The following is a 24,824-nucleotide window of genomic DNA, read 5'->3' on the forward strand; positions in this document are numbered from 1 at the left end:
CACCCATCACAGTCTCTTCAAGGTAATGCCTTCAGGGAGGAGACTGCGGAATCCACGGGCCAGGTCCAGTCGACTGAAGAACAGTTTCATACACCAAGCCATCAGGAAGCTGAACCCCCTCCCTTCCCTGCCCTCACTGCGCTCCCAACCCTCAATCCCCATATCATTTCAAATCATTCACAAATGATTTATCAAATAAAGAATCGTTGACTCAAGAAGACAAAACACAATAAAAACACTTCCAAAATGTGACAAAAAAACACAGCAGAAGAGCGGCAGCTGGAAAGTGGAAAAGCAACAAAAAACTGACAAGAAAGAGCGATTAAAAGAAGAAAGCGGTGACAATGTGACCGAAAAGATACGATCCATTGTGTTGGTCTTAGCTTTCAAATGAGGCCTATAGGCTGTAATCTCCAGTCCAGAAGCTTTTAAAGCCGAACTGGAGAAAACTTCAGGGAGCAACAATGATCAAAACCAATTTTATTCCACTATAGATTCAGACGGCATCTCGTCATAGAAGGGGGCGTGGCCTCGTCGAGGGGGAAAATAGAATCTTTTGGGAAACACAATATTTCCCTCTTTTTAGCCATTTTCTGGTGGAACATGAACTTGTTTATCACATACAAAAAAAGTCAAGTGTAAATCGGGCCCAAATGTTTGTTGATGGTTCAGTAGAAGTGAAAAAAACGTCAATCATAGCAAGCGCTAGCTAGCGTTAGCATTAGCACACTGCTAACATGTAGCATCATGTTAGCATTCTCCGTTATTTCTGTATTTATGGGCTGTTGAACCACTTTGCTCCTCTCCATCTCTTTGTATCTTTGTTCAGTAGAAACCTATATTCATAGTTCAGCATTTGTTAAAGTCATTTTTGAATAATTAGAGCAAGTTGTTTTCCCCTTTAACTGTTTCCAAACATGACCATATATGGGCGATTCCAGGGATGCCGTCTGTATCTATATGGGGGGAAAAAAACATGAAACTTACGGGTAATTTTCTGAGTAGATCCCTGTATACATAAAGACATAGTGTGATACATACTACCTTCATTTGTTATATTAAAAACAAGTTAAATATAGCATATTGACAAATTCGCTAAATGTTGTGTAGCCCTAAGTGGAGTTGGAGAAAATATTCTTTCCTGACAAAACAGATTGTCGATGCACTCGGACTGTGCCAAAACATGCCAAAAATAAACACTTTACCCGTCCATATCTGCAGTTTCATTAGCAGTGCCTTTAGACCAAGTTTGTAGCCCCTATTTTCCCCGTAAGAGAACATGCAAATAGCGATATTAAAAAGTGGTAGCTATATTGATCATCTTTATTAGTAATTCGAGTCTATTTCAGGAACCACTGCTGCCTCGCGCTCAGTGCAAAAGCTCATATTGGCGAAACCCACTGCAGCAGCCCTTCTGAGGAAAAACTTTCTGAATATTGTTTTCATTCAATAATACTGTCAGCTTTTTCACTTTCCCTCGGCTCACCTCCTGACACTGTTATATAAGTCTCTCTCTCCGGCTCTGTCTCTCCCATTAGCAGCAAATGGTAAACAGTATTTAGGTGGATTCAAATGGGGGAAGCGCATAATATCATCAGTGAGTGTTATGTAAAGTGCTGCTGCTGGAGCTGGCAGCGACAGGACGCACAAGAAGTTGTGACTGACGACAGTGGACTTTTCTTTTTTTTTTTTAGCTCCAGGACTTATTCTTAGCGTCGTCGTGTTTCCACTTTATCCAATCATGGCAGATTTCACAAGTGTTTTCTTTTTCTATGTCAACAAGAAGTGATGTGTTCATTTAGCTATAGGACAAAATACAAGGACATGAGTTCAGATGAAAAACTGCTCAGTGTGTGTGTGTGTGTGTGCGTGTGCGTGTGCGTGTGTGTGTTCTTGTAATTGCGACATTGTGAGGACCAGTTTTTAACTAACAGAGTGAGGACATTTTTGGAATGTGAGGACATTTTTGGGTTTAGATTAGGGTTCGGATTAAGGTTAGGGTTCAGGGTTAGGGTCTGGGTAATACATTATGTCTATGAGTGTCCTCACTAAGATAGCATTACAAACAAGCGTGTATGTGTTTGTGTACAGAGAAGACTAGAGCGGAAAGCAGGATGAACTTACAACCTTTTGGCAATGACAAAGAAGCAAAAAGCACATGCTGGCAGAACTGACCAATTAATAAACCAACACAATTATTTCACTGGTTTCGTATTACACAAATTAACTGGAGATCTTGTGAAGGAAAGATCTCCATTTTTATGAGGGCTGGAACAAAATATTGTATCCCGATTAGGGGAATATTGTTATACTGGTATAATTGTCGTTGTAATATTATATATTGTTGCGGACATGATATAATTTGCATACGCAGCTGATTTGGACTGAAGTCACGGATAGAGACTGCAGCTAATGTTACGCATTAGCATTCCCTTAAATAAAAGAACCTTAAATGAATGAATGAAATATCGTTTAATTGATCTTCCCTATAAGCGTAAGGTTGGGATTTTGAAGTATTTTGTCCATTGTTAATTATATTGTCATTATCGATATATTTCTACATCAAGTATTGCAATACTTTCAATACCTTGTTTTCCAGCAACAGTTACACAGCACTTTGTTACATTTTGTGTTAAGGAAGAACTGAGTAACTTGTTTACCTTAATACATCCTTTCCGTAGTCCCTCTGGGGGTAATACAAGTGTTCATTGGATGATTGGGGGTCTTTCATCTCCCCCTGGTGTCTCTGGCCAGAAAACCACACATGCAACTTTCCCCGCCAGATCCGGAGCACCAATACACACTAATAGAATCACGCAGAAGAAGCTAGCAGGCTGACAGACAAAGCTAACTCGCATCAGTTAAACAGTATTTACAGCCAAGTTTGAGTGAAAAAAAATATCTCCATTGTGTAATTGGATGTACAATATCCCTCTCTCTCTTTGTCTTTTCTGTCTGCGCAGTATTTACTCTTACAAACAATTAGTGAGTAAAGAAAACGCAAATTGCTTCGACACCTGCAGTGGCGCTTAAGGCCTCTAGGGGCATGAGTTACTTAGTTCTGCGTTAATGCACTTTTCAATCTCAACATGTCAATAAACATCAAAAGTCATTTGGTTTATAAACTTTGGACACATGACTGGTTTCTCTGTACACATTTTAAGGTAAACATATTACTTATCATAATTAGACGTGGCATCTCAATACGTATTGGCCCCTGAGTATCGTGATATGTATCGGATCATGACAAAAGTATCGCCTCAGCCCTAATTTTCATAATCCATAAAAAGTGCTCGTCATATTTCTTTTTCACCACTCAAGTAGTTCTAAACATAGACAAAACCAAAAGAGGACAATATGATCTTCAGCAAAGATTTAACTGTTATGAAGTGGATCAATGGATTTCTTCTTCCCTGATGGCTCGGAGACATCATTATCACACATAGATTGGACACCACAGAGTCCAGATCTTTGGGATGTGCTGGAGAAGGCTTTGTGTCACATTCTCCCATCATCAATGACCTTTTCTTTTGTCGCAACTAGTTTTGGTATTTTAGGCTGTGTTTTAAAAAATCTTTCAGGTAGATGGAAGACCTCAGGGATTCGACATTGACTACATTGTGCAACTCAAGTCTCACTCATTTTATTATAGATAATCCTTTTTTTCCCAGGGCACACACTTCTGATTTCACAAAACATTGCAGATTAAACCTATAATTTTATTTCTTTGTCAATAGTGTGGGACAGTGGTACCGCTCCGGCCCTACACACCATGTCCGCTGACCCTCCCCACACAAGTCTCTGCGAAGATCACAGCCTCGCGTTGAGATCGCCATTTCCAGGTTCGCCTTACATAAAACACGGGCTGCCCACACACGCATGCACTTATGTAATTCCCTCAGAAACTCTCGCAAATACAGCAACAGTGAGTAGAAAGATGAAACGATGAAAGACAGCAGAGGAAATTAGGCTTTAGTCAAAAAAAATAAAAATCAGGAGTTGGCCTGCAGCGCTACAGTTCCACAAACCAGACGGGAGTTGCATGACAATAACGAGAGATCTGAGGGGGTTTTCAAGCACCTGAAGGCACCACAGGCACGCGGCAAAAAGAGAATAGCGACATCACTCAGGCTGACTTGAAATCATGAGTTTACGACTTTCAGTTTTGAGTAGTTTGACGGTGGTTTGACAGTTGTGCCTCCGATCTGAGTTTGAATCCTGGACAGGTCAGGACGGCCCGGTCGTGTTTTTACGCTGAAGAACTGAGCCGCTTCATTAAATCTTCGGCTTTCCAACTGGACAGGAGATACAGACGGCATCTCTGGAATCACCCATATATGGTCATGTTTGAAACAGTTATGGGGGAAACAATTTGGAGAAAAATCTAAACTTTCTCTAATTATTCAAAAACTACTTCAACAAACGCTGAAATATGAATATAGTTTTCTGATAAATAAAGATACAAAGCCATGGAGAGGAGCAAAGTGGTTCAACAGCTCATGAATACATAAATAACGGAGAATGCTAACATGATGCTACATGTTAGCATCGGGCACTAGCTACAACTGCTGTTTTTTCACTTCTACTGAACAATCTGTTGTGAGAAAATATCCATATGGGCCCGATTTACACTTGATTTTATTTGTATGTGATAAATAAGTTCATATTCCACCAGAAAATGGCTAAAAAGAGTGGAAAATTGTGTTTCTCTGTAGATTGAGATATGACTAGATGCCGTCTGTATGTATAGGGCTGTGTCTGGTTTCCCGATTGAGCTTAAAAAGAGCTCGACTGACCGTTCATATGCCCATACTGTATCTCAACCAGCATTTCCATGTCAATTTCAGCTGAATGGCCCTGTAGCTATAGTTTGTGTCTGATTCCCATTCGTGAAACCAAATCGAGAAATAGGCAGTGGGCTCGTGTTTGTGTTCAGCCGATGTTGTGGTGGCAATCAGTGGTTTAGTGGAAGGGTCAAAGGGGCCTGTAATTGCATGAATGTATGCTTGTTATCAGCGGTGACGTCATTCAGATACTGCGCTATAATATCTGAAATAAACTCGGTATATCACAAGAGGAGCAAGAGGAAACAAAAAAGGGACACACGAGGAGATGGTGAAAGGCTATTGTGGAGCGGCGCAGGTAGCTGGAGGAGGAAGAGGGAGGAGGAGGTGGAGCTGACCAGTGCAGAACACCACGCTCTGAAACAGGGACAAACCCAGGAAGCGGTTACTTACTTACTTACTTACTTACTTACTTGTATATAAACTCTGAATGATGATTAAACTGAGAAACACAGACGTAACCCTAAACCCAAACCCTTATAAACTAGGGCTGTTATTAAAATCTTCTCAATAATCTCAATACTGGTCATGGGACTTTCTAATCGTCAGGTTTACAGCATTACTTTGGCTCCTAGTTTTGGAGTTTGGACGAGACAATGGAAGATGTTTGTGCGTTAAATGATACTGGAGAGACGGGTTTGTTTTTGTTTGAGCTTAAGTTTGTAAAAAAGGTCAGTCCAACCTCATGAATCTGCTACATCGAGATTGATCAATGGATCTCATTCCTTATTGGTGTTTTCTCCATGGAGATGAACCACTGCTTTAGTTTGACGACTGATCGGCCGAACATGAGGTTTTAATACATTATATCCACTTCTAAATGCTTGATCTTCATGAGCAAAGGAAAAAATAGCATAGCAAGTGTCATTAGGAGCATGTTTGATATCTCTGTTGTGACGTACCATTTCCGCCTCAGCCTGTATTGTTCCGACAGTGTGGCTTTAACGATTTAAGCTATTCCCAGTTTACTGTGCAAGGAAGAAGCCTGAGAGAGCCGGGGCCAGTCCTGTCTAAAAGGAGCGCTGTGACAAGGAGTCTCAAGCAGCCGTCCGTGGGGAGTTGTAGAGAAAGTCCAAATTTACTGCGTCGCCGTGGGAGACAGACGGGCGCTGGGGGGATCGCTCTGACTAAAGCGGAGAGGGGCCAGGAGGCAGCGGGAGGCCACACCTGCTGTTCACGGGTCTGTTTGAGAGAGAGGCAGCGAAACTTGGACGCGGACAATGGTCTAGTTAGCACCTAATATGAGGTTCAATTTCACTTGCGATTCCCTGGCTCAAGCGGCGAAACTGAAGCCTCGTTTGCCAATCACAGCCAGCAACTTTTTCCTCACAACCAATCGCGCGAGCCATCCGTGTAAACGCTCTCTCTCTTCACACTGTCAACTTGAAGCTGTACAGTAGCTCTGCACCACGATAGAGCTCATCCAGGACCCATAAAATCATAATCATAAACCGAAACGTTACAAAAGCTTTTCACTATATGTTCAAGTATTGTATATTTTCATTAATAATAAATAATTGTACTGTGGTCAGTAGTTAGCACAAGGCTGACCAGCTTGTAGCCTCCATCCTACATTAGGCAGCCTTTAGACCAGGGCGAGGCTTTAGGCAACGTCAAGCCCAGGGGCAAAATCCGGCCCTCCAGCAGAGCACTTCTAGCCCCCAAGATCAGAGGCCTGTTAAAGCAGTGCTAAGTAACTCCTGCCCCCTATTGTTTCACTCAAACTTGGCTGTAAATACTGTTTAAGTGGCGCTAGCCCACAGTTAGCTTTGCCTGTTAGCTTGTTAGCTTCTTCTTCGTGATTCTATTAGTGTGTATTGGTGACTCCGGCCCGGTGGCAGTCAAGTTGCAATTGTGGTTTTCTGGCCAGAGACACCAGGGGAAGATGAAAGACCCTCCAATCATCCCATTAACACTTGTGTTACCCCCAGAGAGACTACGGAAAGGATTTATTAAGGTAAATCCTTAGTACTGCTTTAAAGTGCACCAAAAATGCCAAATAATGTCAAGTCCTCTCAAATTTCCCCCCCAAACCACACAATTCGGTGGTTCGGCCCCTTGTCCTTTGATGAGGCAAAATAATCGGCTCGCCATTGACTCTGAGAACTCCTGCTGAATTTTGTTGTGCCAAAGAAATGGCTGTAAACCTGCCGATTATAAAGTCCCATGATGATGATAGAGATTGACCAAAGTAGAGATTGCAATTTCGATTAAATTTCAATTAATAGCCCATCGTCCTAAACCTTATCAATCAACAATAAGTGTTAAACAGAGTAGGCATTAAACTGCATATGACTTTAATGCTTTTGAAAATATGACTTATTTCGATGGATATGGAAATGTTGGGCAGAAAAGTTATTTTCATTTACATTTTTAAACTACTGACAGGAAGTGACATAGAGGTAAAGTTCCTCAGCAGTGTGACTCATTTCCCATTGACATAAAGTGGTCGGCACAGCAACAGTTTAAAATCGATCTTTATCACTTCCTGTCAGTGTCCAATGAGGAAGTGAAACATATAAACATATATAAACATCACAAAAAATGTCAATCTAAAGAAAGCTGGGTACATCTTTTTTAGGAAAATCTTAAATATACAGTAATTGTGTTAACGTTTCAGCAAAAACTGTGTCTATTTTTTGTTAAGGTTTCCTGCCTGAAAAACGGTGTGGAATCAGGATTCACTGCCGTGACCCCGAGTTGCTCCGCTCCGCTTCAGTATGCGGTCCTGATGAAAGTTTGGCTGCCCCTGCTTTGAACTCTGTTAGTCGTGACTTTTCACATCCTGAACCGGAGCAGGTTTCAAGGTCGGGCGAGACTTTGGAGCTGGAGAATCTTCTGCCTCCTCAGCTTGTCCGCCTCCTCGCTGCCTCAAACAACAGGTGCAGTTGCCTCCTCTATTGTCGGACTGAGATGTTTCCAAAGCAAAATTACGAAAAATTCAAGGCCATGTGGTTTCCTTTGTTCAGCCGCCAGTCATCGGTGATTCTCGTCTTACACCTGTTGTTGTTACAGAGGAATGAAATAATGAATCGTCAAAAACAATCGTGAGTTGTTGTGCAGGTTGAGAGTGACCAGTCCCAGAGTCAGATGGAAACCCCCACAGGACAGTTGGTCCACAGGCGCTCTCCAGCCAATGGGACGCATTGGAGGAACTGGCGCCCACTAGTGACCATACTGTCCTACTGATCTGCTTTAACGTCACACTGTTGTAAGCAAAAGGAGAGGACACTGGGAAAAATATATTGTGGATATTAACCAAGAAGGCGATTTCCTGACATTTATTGTGATTAAGACTAGATTTGACTCTTTATTTTATTTATATTTTTACTACTTTGACCTTTACTGTTGAATGACTAACACACAAGAGTCATCTGAATACTTAATAAGATTTAAAGCACAGATTTGAGGTTGAATTTTCAGCATACGTCGTGACAGAGTGAACCTCTTGAGCAAACTCACGCTTTATAGTGTTTCATTCGAGTTTGACAGGTTTATCTTTCAATTACTAAACCAAGGTTATGCAACAGTGTTTTCTGTATTTGGTGGGGAAAATATCGCTGTTTGACAAATTAAAATGAATGGTTTTAGTCTTTTTTGTCCGTTCACTGCAACAAAGATCATTATTTTACAAATCTTTGACACCAAAGCACCACTTTTTGAAATATTTGGTCTTCCTTGTGCCACCAGCTCCCTCCTGGAACCGCCATCTTAACGTGGTGGAGGGGTTTGAGCACCCGAATGATCCTGGTAGCTCTGTTGTAGGGGGCTTGCTGCCTCTGGTAGGGTCTCCCATGTTCTAGGTGATGGGTCAGATAAAGAGCGGTTCAGAAGCCCCTTATGAGAGACCAAAAGGCCCTTCCGTGGACCCACCGCCTGCAGGAGGAGCCATAAGGGGCTGGTGCAATGTGATTTGAGCAGCTCCAACAACTTCCCCCATGACCCGGAAACGGACAAGTGGAAGAAAATGGATGGATGGATGGATGTGCCACCAGCACTGGATGAAGATCAGGACTAAACTGGGTATAAACAGGACCTAAAATAGATTTAAGTTTGGCTAAACCAGAGCAAACGTAGTACTAAGTAACTCTTGCCCCTAGAGGCCATAAGCGCCACTGCAGGTGTCATAGCATGTTACGTTTTTTTTACTCATTAATTGTCCCTGAGAGTAAATACTACGCTGACAGAAAGGACAAAGTGAGAGAGGGATATTGTACATCCAATTACACAATGGAGATATTTTTTTTCTCTGAAACTTAGCTGTAAATACTGCTTAAGTGGCAGCTAGCTTAGCCCGTTAGCATGTTAGCTTCTTCTTCGTGATTCCATTAGTGTGTATTGCGCCTTCTGGTCGAAGCAGAGAAAGTTGTGTGGTTTCCGGACCAGAGTCACCAGGGGGAGATGAAAGACCCCCCCCCCCCCCCCCCCAATCATCCCATCAACACTTGTATTACCCCAGAGGGACAACGAAAAAGGATTTATTAAGTTACTTAATATTGCTTTAAAATGAATAAAGCCTGAAATTGCAGGATCCTGGTTTTCAGTTTTCCTATTGATTGCATTGCACTTTCTCAAGTAATATTTATAACAACAAAACTGATCATGTATATCAGTGATAGGGTCCAGGATCTCAATGTACAATATAAAAAACCTCTACATTGCTACCTCACCTGCCCCCCCCTTTGCAAGATATCATGATGTCACCTGAACCCAGCAATAGCCCTTGACAGGAGACTCCCAACCCCCTTCCAAGTCCACAACTTCTACTACTGAATCTCCCAAACCCACTACACTGCCCTCCTGCCTCATTACGGGCTTGTTCAGCCGCTGTCACCTGTCCCGGTCCAGCTGCTCTCACTCTTACTCCCTTCAGACCACGGGACAGGAGCATGCGGCAGCAGCAGGCACAAAACAACTCTTGTCTCCATCTCCGTTATGTAAGTCCCAACTTTTATCCACATCCTGTCACTTCTCCAAAGCGCCAAACAACTGCAGCACATCCTCGTTTTCACACTTACTACCCATCCAAACTGGCAACCAACCCCCTTAAGACAAGCGCCTGATTATTAGCAAGATACGTGCAATAATAGATGCTCGGAGAAGCGGATTTCTTTAAAAAAAAAAGAACGTACCTGCCTTTTGTGGTTGGTTCTTCTCACCCCGGGATGACTCTGCGTGATTCAGTCGGTGACTAATATTCATAAGGGTATTTTATGCAAACTATTTCCTGGTAAAGGGATAATGGAAATTTAAGAAATGATGCCACAATGAGGTAAAAGATAGACATCATCAAGAAGCGGGTTTAAAATAGAGGAAAAGACTATCAGATACTGGACTAGACTATGAAAGAAGACATTATAGCAGGATAATGGTTTAAAACTCATTCAACATGAGTAATGGCATAAATTATACACAATCCTTTAGACTCCCTCATTCTTCTGTTAGAATGAATGTTTGCGAATAAGGAAACAAATAAACATGTTTGATGAGGTTTTATGTCATTAAAATATTTTTATTGGTCATTATAGACAAGTTGGTAGATTGGACGAGTTGCTGCCAAAGCTGGGCACCGTTAAATGATATCAGTCTGGTATAAAAAAAAAAAAAAAGGTTTAGCTACTACTGGTATCGAAAGAAATGTTCAATCTTTAAATTCAAGTTTTGATGTTGTTGGTCATCGAAACAGTGGGGAAATTTGGGGGCAAAATTGACAAAAATAATTTCTAAAATTGGGGGAAAATGTGGGAAAAAATTGAACATTTGGGGAAATTTGGGGGGAAAAAACTTTGACAAATTGAAAAAAAAAAAAGAGTTGGAAAATTTAGGAAAAAACTTAAGGAAAAACATGAAAAAAACTTGTGAAATGAACAAATTTTCTTGGTTGTTTCACCTCAAATAAATTATCCAAATGCAATAGAAATGAAATGGAAGGAAAAGGAACAAATATAAATATTATTAATCGGTTTTCTGGTTCTATATGACAAATATTTTCAATTATGTATATAAAGTATTGTTCAGGTATCGGTATCGAAAACCAAGCAAAGTACTGGTATCGACATTTTTTTTTTTAACAGTACTCAGCCCTAGTTGCTGCTAGATGTAAGTTTATAATACTGACCAAATGTTATTACTACTACCGCATACAAACAACTACTACTACAGCTACAACTACCACTTATATAAAGCTATATAAATAAAGATCTTCTTCTTCTCTTAAATTAAAATACATTTTGATGGATTTAGATTTATTTGTCATTTGTCGCAGTCAGCAAAGCAATGAGACGAACCTGTCAACTCACTTATATCAAAATAATAATGACAGTATAGTAAACAATAACAACATACAAGACAAATTTAAAGTAAACCAGGCAAAAGAGTCCTAAACTGTGGCTAAATCAGGACTAATTTTCCAGGTCTAACCCTCTCAAAAAGCATAAATGAAGGTGCATTCAGTCTGTCTCTCTTTGGCCCTTTCGCTGATATAATGGCAGTGAGTGATGCGTTTGATGCCGCTGTAGATTGTGTTAGACTGACCACAAGAGGACAAAGGCTGCATTATTACTGCGCGGCTTTGAGGAGGAGGAACAGAGAGAGGCATAGACTTCAGCGGCTAAAACAGCTTCATCAAGGCTATTACGGAGACACGGACGGGAATTTTATTCTTATTAGGAAAACGGTTTAATGAAGTCACTTACAATCCTGTTTTATATCAAACAACAGGCCTCAAGACCGGCTTTTTTATATTATCTGAGTAGAAGAATGAGTTTAGCATTTGTGGCCTGTAAGTTTGCATTTAAGGTAAAGCGGACATGTCTTAAAAGGAAAAAATAAGCTTTCCTTTTAGCCAACAGCATGCTAACAAATCAATGTAACGCAACAAAAGAAAGAAAAGAAGAAATGGTGACACTTTATTTTACACTACCTTGATATATATTGTATCCAACTAAATGTAGTACAATGTAATGTGGATGTAACAATGTGTAATAACTTGTACCTATGCAGCACATATACAATGGAATAATGTGTATTAGTATTTTGGAGGAACATTAGTCAGTGGCGCAGTTGGTAGAGCAGGTCATCTAGTAATCTGAAAGTCGTGGGTTTGAATCCCAGCTCCTGCAAATGCCCACTGTTGTTGTGTCCTTGGGCAAGACTCTTCACCCTACTTGCCTCCAATATAGCGTAGTCCCTTTAAGATTAGGGTTAGAGTTTGTGTCTTTTGTCTTATTATATTATGTACCTCCAAAATACTAATACACATTATTCCATTGTATATGTACTGCATAGTTAGTACACAGTATTACAGAGCACATTACATTGTACTTAATGTGGCAGGTACAATGCGTTAAGTGTAGTGTAAAATAAAGTGTTACTAATGTAAACGGGATTAAACAAAACTGCATGAATGAAACAAATACCACTCCTGGTACGTTTTAACAGGGTTTTTGAAGCTAAAAAAAAAAAAAAAAATCACAATTTTCTGTTCAGTATCCCCTTTAATCTGATTTTTAGAGATTGTTATTGAGTTGTTAATGTCTTACCGCCTTCATCAAGCGTATTTTCTCAATTTCTCAATGGATGCTCACGTGAAGTATTACATGATGAAGTTACACAAAATGAAACAATGTGGATTTTCTAAGCGGGTAAAAAGGGGAACTATGTTGTAAGGCGTAATAATACCAGGAGTACTTCGACATCCGCGCAGTAATATCTTCACTTCCTTTAAGACTTTTTTCCACTCACTTTTTCATCACTTTTTCTGTCACATTTCAGTCACCTTTTTACTGCTGTTTATGACACTTTTTTTTCAAGTAGCCTTTAGATTTGGGTAAGGCCAAACTGGAGACAACGTGGTCAGTTCAGGTGGGGGTTAAGAGGTTAAACAGCATCAAAGTCCCAGTTCGTGTAAAACTAAATCATCTGTGTGAGCGCTCAGTCGTACAGGAGTCCCTTATAGACACAGGTTCTTGAGTCTTTATCTAAACTAAAGAAAAGTAAAGAATAAATTAGCGAAATATCCTACACTTCCACGACAGAGTGCAGATGATGACTCAAGAACCTTTGGATGGAGATTTTATATTAGAAAGTTAAAGTTAGAGCATTTTGACATGATTTCATCGTAGTTTAAGAGCACTTAGGGGGCCTGCTCCATTCCTAACTTCTCCATATTATCACATGCTTAGCCGTTCACCATCATCTGCCCATTTTGAGCTATTTTAATTGCAAATGAAGGTCCTGATCCTCCAGCCTGGACCGCATTAGCGCCAGAGACCGACTCTGAGCCGCGTCCCAGGGCCGTTGCATTCGGGCCCCGAGTTTCTCACCCCGCCCTCCCACACACGGCGGTACAGACTGCTCCCCCCCACACACACGCCTCAAATAGACGCACTGTATACGTCCTCTCCGCTTTAGCACAGATTTTATGTAGGTAGAGCTCTCAGGAAGCAATCAGCGCCCAGTATGATTTGGGCAAGCTCAAATATGCATGGAGTCTACCGCAACCAAGCAACACATCGGGATGAGTGATTGTGACATTTTACACGATGGGAAAGCTGTTCTTTTGATTTCAGCCCGTTCATTTTACTCTCCACATTTTATAAATATGTAGATTTGGCATTTAGAGGACGTGTATTCTCTTAATTACGGCTTTTAAACTACTTGAGACCCTACAGCTTTGATATTTATGCATAACTTCCGATAATGCACAAAGCACCCAGTCTCACCCTCAGCCACAGCAGCAGAAGCAGCAGCCCCCTCAGCCTCCTCCACCTTTTTTCACTTTTTAGATATTTTCCTTGTCCTGTCTTCGTTGCATCACTGACATCTTCTGCCCGAGGGCCTTCGCGCCAACGTTGATCTATTCAATAAAGTATTCATCACTGCTGCGTCTCTGCATCTGTTTAAGTCTTTCCTGGTCGAAAGAAAAACAGCACCTAAGATTTTAGATTTAGAGATTCTTACATTTGTTTCAGTTTGACCTGTGCTTCAAGGATGGATTTGTTTTAGGCGTTGGGTCACAGTGCATTATGTGAAAACCGTTGAGCTGCTTTGAGAAAATATGCAATACTAGATTTACCCGTTGTGAATATTGCGATGATGATATTATTGCAAACACGAAGAGGAAGCCTTGAGTCATACTGAAAACCATCTATAACATCATCACATTTTGAATAGCTTCAAATATCCAAACAGCTATATTTAGGGGAAGTGCTGAGAGTAAAGTATTACAAAAGTATCAAGTTACAAAAATATATTACTTTTTTCATTAAAGGGACTATACAGAGTTTAAAAATGTCAAAAAATATTAATTTTCCTCCCCCTACATGTTCCAACAATGTCCTAATGTGTAGAATGAGCCCAGACCCGTTCACCACAACTGCCTCTAAAATCCTGCACTGTCAATCAAAAAGTTGTTAATTCGGGTCCGAAGTGCTGTCATGCACGAGCTTAATATAGAAGGTGCAGTTACACGTATGACCTGAGATGGCAGTAGTGAGTATAAAATGGCTAACTTACATCTAACCCCTTTAAAGTAAAAAAAAAAAAAAAAAAAAGATTCAGTATCCCCTTTGATCTGTTGGATTTTTAGAGATCGTTACTGAGTTGTTAACCTCCCGCCTTCACCGAGCGTTTTGTCTCAATTTCGGCATTACCCAAATCCAAAAGATTCTCGACTGGAGGACAGCTCGCAGCATTGGCCAGAGTAACGCGTCATTTGAAAGTGTTGCTGGTGCATCACAAAAGGAAAAACAGCCTTTATCACAGCTTTCTATTAATGGATTTTCATTTATTTTATCTATATTTGTTTAAAGAGACTAGATGCAAGTTAGTCGTTTTAAACTCACTACTGCCACCTCAGGTCTTACGTGTAGCTGCACCACTAGAACCTGCAGTTACGCGTAAGACCTGAGGTGGCAGTAGTGAGTTTAAAATGACTGACTTGCATCTAGTTGCTTTAAATGTATGAACAGAGAAATGCCACCTCCCCCCAAATAAAATGCAGCACCAAATCAAGTTGGACACCGGTTTATAAAATCTTCAGTCTGTAATTAATGCCGTCAAAACAAAACATGAGAGAGTGGGGGAAAGCGAAGGAAAAGGAAATCTCTGACTGCACCTTTGCTCAGTGGCTTTTGTTACTATATTCAGTTTATATTTTTGGGAAAAGTAACTCAAAAGTAGTGTAACTCAGCTACATGTTTGAAACAATAAAATGTAACACAAACATATTACATTTTAAAGCTGTAATCACTAATACAGAACTAAAATGTATTGATAGAAGAGTGACAGTTACATTAAGATCAGGCCAACATGCCTTTTCTCAATCTAAATACGTACGTAATTTCCCAAGAAACATATTATATCTACATGTTGTCAAGCTATTGTTTCACCTATTCATTGTATGTCATGTATTTAGTTCAATTATTCTATTGTGGAAAAAGAAATAGAACACAAAACTGGTAAACAATAGCAAATGTGTCCCCAGTTGTCGCTTACATTCACATTTTCTTGTTCCTGGACCTATTCTGTACACTTTATCAGAGTTATGTAGATTGAGATGGTTCATTTCCATTTCCTTCACTGAGCGGTCAAAACTTTAAACCTAAATATCGTAGAAGTTCGCACTAAATCAGGACCAAAACAAGTCTACAATTGAACTAAATCTTGAAACTTCAGTACAATGTTAAGCCATTTAACCACCACTTGCTAAGACAAATATCACCCCTTCTCTCTGCAAAGAAACTTTAAGCAGTGCATACACAACAGCAGTCTGTGGGGAAGCAATCTTCTGGTCCATCAGCATTAAATTCAGTGTCGGGAAAAAAAAAAAAAGGAAAAAAAAGGGAAGCAATTTACGGCTCATAACTGTGAACATAATCCTGACTGTGCATGCCGCTCGCTCTCTTGTTGCCATGAAAACAATGGAAAAACTACAGCCCCCGAAAAAAAAGAAAAGAAAAAAAAAGTCCGTTACCATAGAAACACAGTAAAGGTGTATGCAGATTACTTTAAATGACTGTTTCCACGGTAACGGCAGAGTCAGCTGTTTCCGACATGACGGACGGGGACGGTGAAAGTGGGTCACGACGGGGTCAGTGTTTGGTTTGGTTGAACAATATGATGGTGAAAGTGAAAAGTGTTTAATGTAGTGAAAGTAACTAGTTTCTGCAGCTGTAAATCCAACTTTCACTTCAAAACTGATACATTTGCCTCATCGTCTCTATCCTCAGAACTGTATCTATCTATCTAAAGTAGCGATCCGTCTTGTTCTTAAGTTTTTCAAGTTTTCTTTGGGTGGATTTGTTGATGACTCGCTCCTCGCTTCGTTGACAGAGCTATGGCATGAAAAACAAAGCATGTTTTCTCCAGGTTTTGCTTTTACCCAAATCTAAAAGCTTTGTGAGAAAAAGCGACAAAAACGCAACAAAAATGTGACAAAAAGCAATGAAAAAAAGCAATGAAAAAAGCCACAAAGTAGCAACCAAAGAGCGATAAAAATGTGGAAGAACCGAGACAAAAAGTAACGGAAAGAAAACAATTAAAAAACCTACAAAAACACGACAAAAACATCTACGAACACATAAAAAAACTGCAAAAACATGACAGCAAAAAAAAGCAAAAAAAAAACCTGCAAAAATACATGACAGCAAAAAAACTACAAAAAACATGACAGCAAAAAACTACAAAAAAAACACAAAAAACTACAAAAACATGACAGCAAAAAACTACGAAATACATGACAACAAAAAACGTACAAAATACATGACAACAAAAAACTACGAAATACATGACAACAAAAAAACTACAAAAAACATGACAGCAAAAAACTACAAAAAAAAACACAAAAAACTACAAAAACATGACAGCAAAAAACTGCATAAAAAATCAACAAAAAACTACAAAATATATTCGAAAACATGACAAAAAAATACAAAAACTTGACAGCAAAAAAATCAACAAAAAACTACAAAAACATCTACGAACACATACAAAACTGCAAAAACATGACCCCAAAAAAAAGCACACAAAAAAACATATATATAAAAATACATGACAACAAAAAACTACAAAAAACTACAAAAACATGACAGCAAAAAAACTACAAAAAACTACAAAAACATGACAGCAAAAAAACTACAAAAGAACACAAAAAACTACAAAAACATGACAGCAAAAAAACTACAAAAGAACACAAAAAACTACAAAAACATGACAGACAAAAAACTGCAAAAAAACAACAACAAAAAACTACAAAAAACTACAAAAAATATTCAAAAACAAACAAAAAACTACAAAAACATGACAGCAAAAAAATCTACAAAAAGACATCAAAAACATGACAAAAACGCTTAAAAATGTGACAACGTGATAAAAAAAAATTACAATCAGTTTTGTAGGCCTTAGCTTTCAAATGAGGTATTACACTGTTGCGCTCCAGTCGAGGTGCTCATAGATTTGGGTAAAGCTGAAGTGGAGAAAATGGTAAGAGTCTTTTTTTTGCCAATTCACCTGCAGTGTCTCGCCTTTGTAATCTTATCCCTGTAAATTCTGAATTAAAACCTTTGTATATTGTCTTGGACTATTTCCCCCATACACCTGCACTGTGTGGACATGGCTCATCACTTGATTGGGGGTCATGAAGAGGTCAACCTGATGCCCTCCCCATCTTTTATTCATGCTTGGGAATGACACAAAGACGCACAGTTCGTCTCTTTTGGGCTGCACTGTGACTTCTGCTTAAGAGCTTTTTTGTGTCTTACTCAACGTTAATCCAAATGCAATCCATCAATTCTTGAAACTAGTCACTGCTTTCAAACGCACCTAGCCAATAATACATCACACTCAAAGTATAAAAAGTCAGAAGTACGCCACTGTGCCACTAATGCGCCTCTCTCAGAAATTAATGAGCAAAACAACAGCGAGGAAGTGGGACTGGGAACTTCACATCTCCTCCCACGCACCCAGGACGCGGCACTTGAGTTTTTTCTTTTTTAAATTACGTAACAGCCCCCATTGGCGTTGAAAAGGTTCACTTGGCGTCGCCAGAGGGGGTTCAGGGGCGGCTTTGGAGGGGGCGTGGAGAGGAGCTTGCAGGTGCTGCAACTTTGGAGAGGCTTTTGGCTCAGCTTTACGCACGGTCTTTACTGGGAGGGGGACGAAGCATCCAAACTTGGCGCATTGGGTTGCCAATCCACCCACGCGCACTTTTCTGATGTGCAATTTACCTTTTCACACAGTTCACCCGCTAATTAACCCCGGACTGATTGATGCTCAAAAGGGAAGCAAACGTGGACACGCTGTGAGTAGTGAGGGACCGCCCACCAAAAACATTTAGTTTGCAGTTTAACACAAACACAAGGTTACCCAGGAACATGTTTGCCTGAATCGTCTCTACTTTTTAAACAATCCACTTGGGAACATTGAACTGTGCATCATCCCCAAAGGTGGCACAGGTAGTGACCCCGATGAGTGAAACTTTGGAGAGCTTTTTTGGCATTACGCAGCTTTACGCATCCAACTTGGCGCATTGTGTTGCCAATCCACCCGCCCACGCGCACTTCTTCTCAGATATTTACCTCTTTAATTGAGTCACTAATCGGCATCTAATTGATTAAAAGGCGCTTGTCACGCGCCAACTGGGACATGTGTGTGTATATATGCGCACATCTTCTGTCACCGCTTTCAGACTAATCCAGAGGTATTCCCAAAAGTGTTGACCGGAAACAGTTCTTAACAACTTACGCCAACGCAGCGCGAACTTAACAGCACACGTACACACACACACACACACACACACACACACACACACACACACACACACACACACACACACACACACACACAGACCTCGCATGGGAGTTAGTATAGGCTAATTATTGTGCACCCATCCAGCTGGTGTGATGCTGTGTTGCTGCCTGAAGCCATCCACGCTGCGCTGTGCCAACTCTCTAGGAAACTCCCGCGTGTTTTTTTTCTTTCTTTCTCTACCTTCTCTTTTTTTTTCCCTCTCTCAAAATTTTAACACCCAGCATCCCGAAGCCAAGAAACAGTCACGTCTATTGATGCACAGAAAAACAGATAAGAGGGGGGGAAAAAAAACAAAAACGCTTACCTTGCGTGTGTGTTGCGCGAAGGTGTGGACAGGTGGTGTTGTTGCTTGTCTTATTAACGAGGATGGGGTGAGAGTTTTTAGCGCGTCTCGTTGAAGCCAAAGTGTACCATGCTGCTGTGATGATGCGAAGAAGAAGAAGAAGGAGAAGGAGAAGAGGCGCTGCTGGTCGGGCAGGCAATTGCATACATTATCTCCCGATGCTTGTGCTGCTTGCCTGGTGCTATAGAGGCGGCTAGTGCTGCTGGTGGTGGCTGTGACAAGGCGGAGGAGAGCATTTTCCTCTTTCCTTTTTTTTTCTTCCTTTTTTTTTGTTGAGTCGAGGCAGAGCGACTCAAGTGATGCACAGTCACACACACACACACGAGCGCGCTCCCCTCCCCACCCTCCCCCGGAGACTCCAGCAACTCACTCAAAATCTCAGCTAAAAACTCAGGGAAGAAATGTCAGCAGTATGAGCGGTGTGCGAGAGGAATACAGAGGCAACTCTACATGACAACTAAGTTCAAATGACACCGCGTTATGGATTGTTTTTTTGTGTGTGTTGGCCATGGATTTTTCCGTGTCTGCTCCACTTCTCTCAACCCAGTTTAATTAGCAGCTCAGATCATTATTGCACATGTTCACAGTAATAGATACAGACGGCATCTCTGGAATCGCCCATATATGGTCATTTTTGAAAACAGTTAAGGGGAAAACAATGAGAAAAAAACTAAACTTTGTCTAATTATTCAAAAACTATTTTAACAAATGCTGAAATATGAATATAGTTTCTACTAAATAAAGAAACAAAGACATGGGGAGGAGCAAAGTGGTTCAACAGCCCATAAATACATGAATAACGGGGAATGCTAACTTCATGCTACATGTTAGCATCGGGCTAATGCTAACGGTTAGCTAGCGCTTGCTACAACTGCCGTTTTTTCACTTCTACTGAACAATCTGCTGTGAGAAAATATCCATATGGGCCCGATTTACACCTAACTGTATTTATGTGTGATAAATAAGTTTATATTCCACCAGAAAATGGCTAAAAAGAGGGAAAATTGTGTTTCTCTAAAGATTCTATTTTCCCCCTCGGCGAAGCCACGCCCTCTTCTATGACGAGATGCCGTCTGTATCTTTGTTACTGTTATCACATAGCAGAAAATTGCAAATCTTGGTGAATAAAAGCAGCAGTTAACGTAGACAGAAATATCCCACATGTGTGCAATAGCAGGGGGAGGGAAGGGGGGAGTTCAGCCCTTTCACAGCCTGGTGCCCGGTCAGTCGGTTGCACCTGTTACGTATCGGGACTCCGCAGTCTTCTCCTTGATGGTAGGACTGGGGAGGCTGTCGGAAGGGTGTAGTCTAAAGAATAAATGGTAAAAGCTGTTTTGATGTTGGAAGTTGTCGTCTATACAGAGTTGTTTAGGAATTCTTGGAGTCTTGTCATTAGCTCCACCAGGACAGGACAGAATAATGTTGGTCAGTTGTTCTCAAATACGCCATTTTTTAGACCTGGTTCAGTCCTGATTTTATCTTAGTCTTATGGTACTTGGAACGTCAAATATTTCATGAAATGGTGCATGGTGGACTAGTTCAGGGCAATTTCAGGGCAATTTTTGGGGGGTTGACAAAGTGGAGCCAATTGATATAGAAGGTGCAGTTACACGTATGGCCTGAGGTGGCAGTAGTGAGTATAAAATGGCAAACTTGCATCTAGCCCCTTTATCCAGATGCAAAACATGCTCAAATGACCAAAACGTTTTTTTTCTAGGCGTTGAGATCAATTTGTAGAATATAATAAAATTTCAAACGTAGCGCGGGGCCATTGCTGCATTTATCTTAAAGGAGCATTGTGTAACTTTTTATGTGAAAAAAAAGTTGACATTTGTGTGTATTTGACCTTGTAGTGTCTCAGCGGCTGTATGAGTGGTCAGCATGGCGCCTTTACTTTCCATCACAGTGGTCTCTAGGACGCTCCAAGGTCTATTGTTTGGAAGGTTTTCACTGCTGTGTTACCCTGTCACCAGAAAACCTACAAAACAACACAACAATTACAACAATTTTCCACATAAAAAGTTACACAATGCAGCTTTAAGGCTCTGAGTTTTTACACCACACCAAATGCAAGACGTTTTGAAACTATTGTGAGAAACTAGCATCACATTAGTTCATTTTGCAAACACAGAAGACATGAAACTGTGCCGTGGATTGGAACCATGAACCTGATAAAAAAAACTGCACAAACTAGTAGATTTTCTTTTGTTTGGATAGACACATTGTTATTCATAGCCTGCCTCTCATCTCAATATTGCATCACCTCAGGAATACAATTTGCTGCATGAAACCAATTTGGCAAACAGATAAGTGCTAAGTGCTTTCTAACTTTCACATAAAGTTGTTGCTATGGGAAGATGCAGCATTAGCCAATTGTTAAGTTGTATCATGGGCCAGAGCCGCCCACACATCCTGATACGAAACAAGACACAAAATGGGGTCCTATGCATTTTTTGCTCATAGCACCGTGTTCCTCATTTGTTTAAGTCTTGCATTAGGAACTTTGGCTATTGAGATGAAATACACAAACCCCACCTCCTCCAATCCAAAGCGAGGCAAAGGACAGGAGGAGATGGAGAGAGCGTTACTCCCCTCCATAATGGTTACTGCATACTGTTGTAGGGCGAGACACCTCACCCGCCTCGTACTGCAGGCTGTATGTCTAAGTATGATCTGTGAGTGGGAGATTGGTGCAGATCGTCAGCCAAGTTTCTGTCAGTCAACTCTAGTCTCTAGGGCAGCTATGGTTACCACAGTCGCTAACCACCACTGAGTATGGAGAGCGAAGGAATGGAAAGTGGTTTGGGTATCTGCAATATGTCGCAATATGATTCTAAGCAGCCTAGAAGTAGTAGTAGTTTATTGTTGTTGTTTATAATAATATTTAGCCTTTTATTCTTTATACAATATCAAAGAAGGGAGTTTTAAAGGGAAGTTATGTAGCCTTTAAGGGCCAAGTGGTGTTGTATCCCAGTTGTAACTCAAAGTGTTTACAGTGACAATAGTTGGACAGGGCCCCATATCCTTTCCATCATGAATCACTTATAGAGTAAAGCGCTAATATCCAAACACATCTCTCTCTCTGCTGACTGATAGCATCTATAATTATCCTCCTCGCTGACCACACGTGGAAGCTGTTAGAGGCGTCACTCCACTGACGCACAACGCGGAATACTGTAAGCTATTCCTGGACCTCTGCTGCCGTACATCATTTTGCCTTTTTTTTTTTTTTTTTTTTTTTTAAATGCCTGGACCTGCAGTTTATGTTTTGTCCAGCAGGGGGCGCCACAGGCCAAGTGTAGCGCAGTGCAGCAAAGCCCACGAAAGTGACCGCAAAAGTTTGGAGGATCAGAACCGAAAGGTGGCAACAGCGCATCGTGTTATTCTCCTCATTTAAGCTCCCATGTGTTGTGAGTAGTTCAAGTCTTTGCCTTGACGTGACTGGACCTGTTTCCACCACCTGTCCCTCTTTTGATACTCACCAAAACACCTTTGTCTTATTCTGATTAGAAAATGTCCCACTCTTTCTTATCCTGATTCTCTGGGCATCCAAATGCCTTGAAGACATAAGTCAGTTGTCACAGTTACTTGACTTTCCGTATCTGTCCCCATGATTTCTTGGTGCTCATTTTAGAGTTTCGTGACATAGGCCGAACCTGAGACAAAAAGCAGGAGCCACAGCACATGATCCAGAATGTACAGTGTTTACATTGTCCTCTGTAATGTTGAGTCTGAGCGAGGCCGCTGTTTACAGATCCACATCGATTCTTTTAAACAGAAAGGTTCCCAGAGCTGGCTGCCTGTTACTCTAAACCTCTATTACCTGTGGGTCAGGGAAATAGTAATGAACTTTACTGTCATAAACTGGCCACAGCATTTAATCCGTCCCTTCTAAACCTATCTTGAAAATTGCAAATGAAAAACCTAAAAAAAACGGGGCTGATTGTCACATGGGTTGGTTGTCACAGTGCTTTTTTACAGCCACACAAAACATTGAAATGGGGAGTTGTTTTGTCTTGATAAGAGCTTTGAACTGAACATTATTGAGATTTCAGGCTAAAGCCATGTGAGAGCTCGCTCAAACATTTTGTCAGAGGGTCAGCTGGGGCTGGTTGTCTCAGTGGGTCAGGGGTTGGTTGTCACATGGAGGGAAAAGCCGGTGGGACTGTTTACAAATAAGCAGCTCTTCTTGCACAAGCCGCCTGGGACCGGTCTGATAGTGATTGATCCTGATGTCCAATCTGAACAACGTAAACCTCCTCACTTCAGTTGCTTTATCGTCCCCATAGGGAGATTTGTCCTCTGCGTTCGGCCCATCCATTGAAACCTGAGGAGTAGCGTGCGACAGCAGTGCAGCGCTCAGGGACCCATGTCCAGATGTGGAACCAGGCTGATGGTCAGAATCACCTGGCTGGAGGATTTACCTATTGTGCATGTTTTTGGTTGATGGAGAAACCGGAGCCCGCATGGTCTGGAAATCGAATGCGAGAAAAAAAAATAAAGACACAGTTACGAATCAAATGCAACTGGGTTAGATTGAATTGACCTGCCAGTCCACCCAGTCCTCTCTGCACCCGACCTCTCTGCTGCCTATACTTGCCTACAACGTCGTCCTTTCGGGCTGTGGGCAGAGGCCTGACCACCAGATGCTCACATTCGAGCCCCAACCCCAGGCCTGGCTCCAGGGTGGGGCCCTGGTTGCGCCATACCGGGCGACGTCACGGTCCTTTGGGAAGTCTGGGCATCTCTGCTGAGACGGCTGAGTCTGCTGCCGCCGCGACCCGGCCCCGGATAAAGCGGAAGAAAAGGGATAGACAATTGAGGAAAATCTGCTTTGCTTTAGCTCCGCTGTTCATCAGCTTTTATTATCCTATAGCTAAAGGCTCATCTGACCCCTGCTGTGATGACCATCGCTGGCCTGTGGCAGGTGGCGTCCTATTGATATCTGGCTTCTCTGTTTGTTGTACGGCAGGATCAGGACAGTAGGTGTGTCCAACAATCACATTGCACTGAATTTTGTTGGTGCAATGTATCAAGGGTAAAATAAAGTATTACCAATACAAATGGGGCAGCACTTCATAGCACAGTCATTGCATGGCTACAGAATAAAAATAGTACCTAAAAGTCTACTAACAGGAAAATTATGGTAATTTTGTGGAAACAGGAGATGCATCTTCTTTATGCTGTTGTGATATGATTAGTGACAAACTTTACAATCCAGTGGTAAGTCTGCAAAGGAGTATTATCTTTGTAATAATATGAACACGGGGCTGACTATAGCTGTACTATGCCGTCTGATTATTACCATGTGTGCATCATCTCTCTGCAAACTTGAAGCCCTTATCGATCAGTTTGTCAGTGGTTGGAATGGCAGTCGTGTTTGTCAACTCAGCAGCGTGTGAAGATGTTTGTGGCCGTGACCATCTGAGAGGACAGTTTGTTGATGACTAACACAATACGGCTGCGGCTCTGAAGAAAATGCCACAGAAAGCACGATTTCCCAGGAAAAGAGACAGTAACATTTCTATAAAGCACTTAACAAATAATGGTCCAGCTTTTATAAAGGTTTCAGTCCATTCACTTTGAATGATTGAATAGGGGGACACAAAGTCCTTGGGAAAAGGTTTCTTTATTGTTGCAGAGTTTTGAGGCGATAAATCGATTGGATAACTTATAGGGCTGCAAAAATATGTCACAGCACCATATCACAATCACAACAAATCATAGGTTTACTGAGATCTTCCTCCATCTGACAGAGAGGAACAAATTCTTCAGCAAACACAGCCCAGAGCAAAAGATGGTAACTTAAAAATATGCTTAAAGGTCAG

General features: G+C 41.1%; 1 protein-coding gene across 1 annotated transcript in view; it reads right to left on the bottom strand.

Annotated features, from left to right (window-relative positions):
• The window catches only part of rin1b (Ras and Rab interactor 1b), a 46,708-nt gene extending 27,405 nt beyond the window's left edge, over positions 1-19,303 (bottom strand). Inside the window, exon 1 of the mRNA XM_079580367.1 lies at positions 18,958-19,303. The gene's annotated coding sequence lies outside the window, so the exon portion shown is untranslated. The remainder of the gene's footprint in view (positions 1-18,957) is intronic.
• Positions 19,304-24,824: the final 5,521 nt, after the last annotated feature.

This window comes from Gobius niger (genome assembly GCF_951799975.1).
Source record: "Gobius niger genome assembly, chromosome: 21".
NCBI classification, from domain to species: domain Eukaryota; kingdom Metazoa; phylum Chordata; class Actinopteri; order Gobiiformes; family Gobiidae; genus Gobius; species Gobius niger.